Source organism: Cyprinus carpio, chromosome A20 (assembly GCF_018340385.1).
Source record: "Cyprinus carpio isolate SPL01 chromosome A20, ASM1834038v1, whole genome shotgun sequence".
Classification (NCBI taxonomy): domain Eukaryota; kingdom Metazoa; phylum Chordata; class Actinopteri; order Cypriniformes; family Cyprinidae; genus Cyprinus; species Cyprinus carpio.
Genome location: NC_056591.1, coordinates 7809156 through 7813536, shown reverse-complemented (window position 1 = coordinate 7813536; position 4381 = coordinate 7809156). Strand labels below are relative to the sequence as shown.

General features: G+C 44.4%; 1 pseudogene; it reads right to left on the bottom strand.

Annotated features, from left to right (window-relative positions):
- Positions 1-2120: 2120 nt before the first annotated feature.
- LOC122148944 lies at positions 2121-4174 on the bottom strand (annotated as a pseudogene).
- Between the last annotated feature and the right edge of the window lie 207 nt (positions 4175-4381).

Below are 4381 nucleotides of genomic sequence, written 5' to 3'. Positions count from 1 at the left end.
GGCTCGAGGACCGATTTATTCTGCTTCACTAACGGACATCCGAAGGGTTCCGCAGCGTAGGTCTCATTTGCTGGTCTGCGTCACCGCAACTGCCTCCTCCTCGGCCTGGGAACACGAGCCTGACAACCGCCCCGAACTTCGTGTGTCTGTCTGGTAAAAAGAGTTCACGGGTGGCCACAGATCTTGAGTTTGAAATTTTAATTGTTAATAGTGTACACATCAGTTGTAAAAAACCTTCAGATGAGAAATGGAAAGCCCAAGGATTGTTCCAGATTCAAAGACAATGTAGGGGACACGGTGAGACGGTTCAGTAGCGCAGCCTGCTGGGATGCTAAGGAGAAATACTTTCATCATGAGACACACAGAAGTTGTAGTAGCACCTTTTTTTCCTTTTATAGAGCATTTTGTTTGTGCCACTGAGACAAACCTTGTGGTTGTTGGTAATTAACCTGTCAAAGCAACCACTGTTAGTCCCATAAATTGAAAACATCTGTTGAATTATGAGTAATTCCAAAAGCAATGTTGTGATGTCAACCAGTATCCAGCGCTGTATAGTCTGAAACCTTAATGCCAAGTCGGAGAGCAATGTAAGGGTTAAGAGAAAACCTCCTGCCAAGTGGGAAAATAACCTCTGATTTTTTCTCCTTCTACTTGGACCAGGGATTATGCAGTGGGGAGTTTAAACTCGGCCCACAAAATAAAATCTTGTGTCAAAGCAAGTAAAGTCTATGAGTAACAGCGCATGATAAATACTTCTCCACCGCAAGCCTGAAATTCCAAAACTCGGCTCTCTGTCTGGAAAACTGATGGACCATTAAACAAAAAAAAGTCCTAATTGCACGTCATGCAGGGATCTGAAAACTCTTTCAAAGACAGGAATCTGGCTTATGCGCCAGTTCTTCTCTGTGGAAAAGAGGGCTTTTGTTTTAAAACATCCATTCATCATTCCACCTGATGTGATGCATGATTAAAAAGGGTTTTGGTCAGTAAAGGAAAAGCTAGAACAATGATGTGGATGTCGCTGTTAAAATGAGAGCGACGCTTAGTGTGAGAGCACAAAAATAAATTGGAGAGTTGGAGCTCTGTGTAATACCCTGATCTAATTTGTAAATCACAAAACATGTCAGAAGGGCCAATTTAAGTAGTATAAAAGGCAAATGAGCCAGACTTAAAGTTGAAGTTTTTTGATTGTTTTCTTATGTTTTACAATTTATAAATTAAAGAAATATGAAGAACCAATTACAGAGCTCCACTCGGGATTATTAATAGTTTACCACAGGGTTTTAGCTATTATATCACCTTTTTTTAAGGCTAGGCTGCTATAAGTCAGAATTTTAACATGCTAGAGTCTCTGTGGTTTATTTGAACTGCTATACTCTGAATATTGAGACAAGCTGCCCCCTGGTGGGCAAATTGATACACAAATATTCACTGGAAAATGCTTGCACAGGAACCCTTCTAACCATTTCCCTACCGCATTCACTGACGTAGGCTTCTGCTTGTGAGAGAACTGCAGAATGTTGAAGAGTGGTCCCCCTTTCCCTTCAAATGTGACTTCCACAAAAGCTCATTTCCTGAATGATTGCTCATGCTCTCTGCTGCATTAAGAAAGTGCACTTCCACCCCCCCCCCAAATAAAAAGAAAGAAAGAAAAACTCAGCATCTTTTTTTTCTACTGCAGCTTAATCAGTGGGTGTTTTGGTTTCTTGACCACTGTGTTATCTTAACTACTGTTGTGTGAAGGGGTAGCTGTATTTCAGCACAAAGGGCATATTTTGTTGTGTGGTTAGCAACGTTTTCAAGATCTTAAAGTGGTTGAGAGGCAAAAACCTGGGGACTGGCACTTTATAGCAGGGTAGCCAGCGTGCTTCGATAATACAAAAACATCTACAGCGTCCCATGAGCAAAACTACTTTGAGTCTCACATATTACAAAACCATTTCATATTTACTAAGAATAGAAAATATAGCAGAATTCCACATACTTGTCCACAGTATAAATTACCATGTTGACTGCACCTGGAAATATATTTATATATATGTATATATGTATACGTGTTGTGTACAGTATATTGAACTACATTTTCTTATTAGAAATGGTGTAGCATCCACGAAAAGCATTCATGTGTGGCAGAAGTCCACACTGGGGAACATTACTGCTCTTGCTGTAAGCTATGCTGTTGTTTACTAAGGTGACAGTCTCTGAGGTCAATCCCTCCATTAGGTGTGTAGATGGGCTGAATTCTGAAGTCCCCTTTAAAAAGCTGCTCATTGTTTAGTGGACACTATCTGAAAGCTCGTTTCAGTCATTTCCAGGATGGAGTTATTCCTTTTTGGTGCCCAGCCTCGCAGTAGTCATCTTTTCTCCTGCACGGTTGTATTTCCATTTGGACGATGATGACCTGCTTTCTTGTGCATGTGCCAGCAAAAACAAACTTAGAAGTGTCACTAAGAACCACCAACACTGCCCCACCTATCACTCCAGCCAATAGGAGTGTGGAGGTGTTGTCTTGCTGGGGCAGCCTGCTCAGATTCAGAGTACGTGCATGTGGATTTGGTCTAGCCTCAGAACAGATAGTATCCTCGCTGGTCTGTACGTCGTTAAGAGTATCCAGAACATACACGCAGATGCGGTAGATAGACCTGGGTTCTAAAATTTGACAGGCTAAGCCTTCGTTGGGATCCCGGGACTGTTCTTTCTCGAGTGATGTCACTCATCAAACTCTGCCCCATCTTGACCCAAGTCACTTTGTAAGCCGTCACAGTGAAGTAAGACTCCCAGCTCACATCAATGCAGGTAGAATTAACTACATGAAAGGAAATTTTTAAGGGGTCTTCGTAAGGAGGCAGGGGACCGGGAGGGAAATGTGGAACTGGGGGTGTGGGGTTGGCAGAGGCGGGGTAAAAAGCAGTGGGTGAAATGGTAGTGAAGTGGGTGGTTCTGGAGGTGGTTGTGGTGGTGATGGTGGTGGTTCTGCGGGGTGGCATTGTAGATGGATATGAATGGGTTGGCCAGGGATGCAACACGGTGCCTGCTGGGCAGTCGATGGCATCTAAGGTGAGATCTCGAATTACCATCCCGCGCACTCTTTCTGGACTCTGGCACATGAAGCCGCGGACATTTATCGCAGATGGCAGAGACCTGAGCCATGCAATGACCCACTTAATGTTGCAATCACAACGCCAGAGGTTGTTTCTTGCAATTAGGTGCCTCAGGTTTCTCAAGCCATCAAAGACACCCGGTGGAAGAAACTGAAGCTGGTTGCTAGAGATATCTAACTTCTCCAGTTTACTAAGCCCATTGAAGGCTGTCACTTTAATGGTGTCCATCTGGTTTTCCTGCAGGTTGAGCTTGGTCAGGGATGCACCAGGGAGCAACGGTGGTGGAGTAGTGAGGGAGTTCCGTGGCAGGGACAGTTCTTAAGGTTGACCAGGTCCTGGAAGGTTCCAGGAGCGATGGCATCATCCTCAAGCAAGTTCCCTTCTAGCAAAAGTCTCTGCAGGGAGGTGACATTCTGGAAGGCATCCTCGTCAATGTCGGCAATTCGATTCTCATCCAAACGCAGCTCCTTGAGATCTGCCGGTAATCCGATAGGAATGCTGCCTCAGGTGGTTTTTGGTAAGGAAAAACAAGCTTGAGGCTGACAGCCTCCCTGAAAGCCCCCTCCTCTACCCCTACGGTTGAGATGGAGTTGTCATCCAGATGGAGTTCCTCCAGCATGGGTAGCTGGGCAAGTGCTGCCCTGGATATAGTCTGGATGTTGTTTTCCTGGAGGTGCAGCACTCGAACATTCTTGGGAAGGTTGAGGGGAAATTCATCCAGCTGATTTCCATATAGGTAAACAGTTTCCACAGAGGCAACATTGTGTAGCTCCAATGGAAAACCGGCATTGTTGATCTGATTGTTGTGGAGGAAGAGGGTTTTATATCCCTCTTGCACCCCCAGAGGCACAGACGTCAGGCTCCTCTCATTGCAGTAAACAAATGTTCTATCACAGCGGCACTCCTTGGGACAAGAGGAGACGGGGCTGAACTGCACATGCAAGCTCAACAACACTGTCAACCAAAAGCGAAAAAATGAAGAACAATCGTTATTCCAAAATCCGGCTTGAAACTCCATAATGAAAAAATAAAGGGAGGGAAAGGAAATTGTAAGACAAAATTAGTGGGGTGGAGGGAGTTTAAAAAGAAAATCCAGCAAAATTAAGTCCTCAAAAGATTATTTAACATGCAGTTGCAGATAAACCAGGAATTTGAGTAATCCCTTGATCATTTCTAGCCCTTGTCTGGAGAGGTGGTCTCCTTAGAGTGCATGGGTTCTCCCACTTAAGCTATCCATGCTGAGGAATCAGATCATTGCAGGACTGCTCTCGCTCACTGCA